The following is a 2,901-nucleotide window of genomic DNA, read 5'->3' on the forward strand; positions in this document are numbered from 1 at the left end:
AGCCCCAGAGTCCTTTTCCAGGGACAGAGAACTGAGCTCGCAGTTGCTCTTCACTCCCCTCCCTCAGCTCAATGGGCTCATGCCCTGGGGGCTCCTGCTTACTGCCCCTGCCTGCTTCTGTTTCTTGGTCTGGGCTGCAGAAAGACCAAGCTGCTCCCTGTGTGCCCCAAGGGCCGGGCTCCACGTGCTCTCTCTGGCCGAGGTCCCCAGCTATTCCTCCTCCGCTCCCAGCGCCCTGGAGCTGCCTCCGGGAGGCTGAAGTTCTTTGGCTCTGGTGGGCCACCCCTCTGTCAGGCTGCCTCTCCGATCCCGGGGAGCAGAGCCTTTCTTCTCTTTTCCAGGTTACCTTGAGTAGGAGAACTGCCTCACTGGGTCCCTTTGTGGGTTCTGTCTCTCAAAAGTTTAGTTAGAGTCCTTAGTTTATGAGTTTTTATCAGAGAGCTCCTAAGACTGGATCCCTTCCTGTCACCATCTTGGCTCCGCCCCCCGACATGAATTCTTTATTAGAAACATTATCTGTGAAAATTGTTTCCCAGCTTTCTGTTTTCCTTCTAACCTTACTTGCATTGTTTTTATTAGTGAAAAAACTTTTTAATATAGTCAAAATCATCCATTCTACAATTTAAAATATATTTTATTTGGTAATAAATTTCTCCCCTTTCCATAGATCCTATAGATAGGAGTTTTTTTTTTTTTTTGCTCTCTTAATTGAAATTAAGCTAGAATCTCTCTCAGATGAAATAGGAAACTTATGTAGATTCATCTTATATGAATTAGATAATCATGCCATTATTATCTACTAATAATTAGAGGTAATCAAGATATATTTTGAACTATTCACTATGTACAATTTAATACTGACAGGTATTCACTCCAGAATGTAGTATGTCTATTGATTGTCCAACTTATTCAATATTCAACCAGCTTGTGTCTCCATCATTTACTGTGATAGTTTTTCCCTTGGAGTATCTTGGTATAATAAAGCTTTTTCTTCTGTTGGCAGGCTATATTTTTAGTCCCACATAAAATGGTCAGATGTATTTCCCCTTCCTTTCTCCTATCTATAGAGGAGTTTGAATACCTATCACATATTTATTTAGATATACTTTATATGTCCTACTGAATATATGAAAACTTTATCTGTTAATGAATAATCTATGAATTTGAACCAACATTGTTACCCACAAACATAGTAATTATATCTTACCCTAGTATATGATCAAAGAAGTTTTGAGATTTGACATAGAATTTGTGACACTTTATATTTGATCTACCACTTAATTTTTTATTTTAGGTTTTTGCAAGGCAAATGGGGTTAAGTGGCTTGCCCAAGGCCACACAGCTAGGTCATTATTAAGTGTCTGAGGTCAGATTTGAACTCAGGTACTCCTGACTCCAAGGCCGGTGCGTTATCCACTATGCCACCTAGCCGCCCCTCTACCACTTAATTTTGATCCTTTCATCTGCATTCAGTTGTTTCTTGGAATATGAATAGAATTTTTCATTTTGGCCTTTTGAAACAGTCTTGGGTCACTATCTTCCTCTGAATAGCTAATTCTTTCACAGTTGACCATCTTGCCATATTGCTTCTACACTGTACAGTGTTTTCCAGGTTTTGCTCATTTGACTTTACATGGGTTCATATAAGACTTTTCAGGTTTTTGTTTAATGAAAGATTTTATTTATTTTGAGTTTTACAAATTTACCCTTATTCTTGCTTCTCTCCCTCCACCCCCACAGAAGGCAGTCTGTTAGTCTTTACATTATTTCCATGGTATGCATTGATCTAAGTTGAATGTGATGAGAGTAAGATCATGTCCTTAAGGAAGAAAAATAAAGTATAAGAGATAGCAAAATTACATAATAAGATAATGGTTTTTTTTTTTCCTAAATTGAAGGTAATAGTCTTTGGTTTTTGTTCAAACTCCACAATTCTTTCTCTGGATACAAATGGTATTCTCCATTGCAGATAGCCCCAAATTGTCTCTGATTGTTGTACTGATGGAATGAGCAAGTCCCGTACAATGTTTTTAGGTTTGGCTCATCTTGCTCAGCATCAGTTCATGCAAATCCTTCCATGCTTCCCTGATTTCTCATCCCTCCTGGTTTCTTTTTTTTGGTTAATACAACTTTATTTATACATTACTAAAATATTCTTGTTTAAGATTAAACATGATACCCCCTCCCCCACAAAAATACAAAACTTCATGAGAAAAAAAGTAAAAAAAGAGAAAAAAATGTGTTTCAGTCTGTGTTCTGATACCATCAGCTTGGTCTCAGATGGATCACATCTTTATCATAAGTCCATCACAGAAGTTACTTCCATATTTTTCCACAGTTGCTGTTGCTGATTGTAACTCCCATCCATTCCTCCCCACTACCATATATTATATTTTCTCTCTCCTTTCACTCTGTCCCTTTTCTGAAATGTACTATAGGGCAGCTGAGTATCACAGAAGACAGAGCACCGGCCCTGGGGCCAAGAGGCCTCAAGTCCACATACCATCCCAGAGACCTAGCAACCACCTGGCCCCGTGGTTCCGGACAGACCACTCAAGAATATGGAACACTTCATAAATTTATGTCGTCCTTGTGCATAGACCATGCTAATCTTCTCTGTATTGTTCCAGTTTTAGTATATGTGCTGCCAAAGCGAACATGACTTCTTAGGATTTTTAGAAACCATCTTGCTTGTCCTTTATTTTAGCAAAATCATATTCTGTCCCAATCATATACCCCAGCTTACTCAGCTATTTCCCTATTGATGGGCATCCCTCAATTTCAAATCCTTTGTTACCACAAAAAAGAGCTTCCATACATATTTTGTACAAATAGGATCATTTTTCTTTGATCTCTTGGGGTACAAAATTAGTAATGAGCATTTCTGGATGGAAAGGTATG

The 2,901-nt window shown here is 38.7% G+C and overlaps 1 non-coding gene across 1 annotated transcript; it reads right to left on the reverse strand.

The window, feature by feature from the left end:
- Positions 1-2,555: 2,555 nt before the first annotated feature.
- Positions 2,556-2,658, reverse strand: LOC141503670 (U6 spliceosomal RNA). Its single transcript, XR_012473007.1, has one exon. It is a non-coding gene; the product is annotated as a U6 spliceosomal RNA (small nuclear RNA).
- Between the last annotated feature and the right edge of the window lie 243 nt (positions 2,659-2,901).

This window comes from Macrotis lagotis, chromosome X (genome assembly GCF_037893015.1).
Source record: "Macrotis lagotis isolate mMagLag1 chromosome X, bilby.v1.9.chrom.fasta, whole genome shotgun sequence".
Lineage (NCBI taxonomy): Eukaryota > Metazoa > Chordata > Mammalia > Peramelemorphia > Peramelidae > Macrotis > Macrotis lagotis.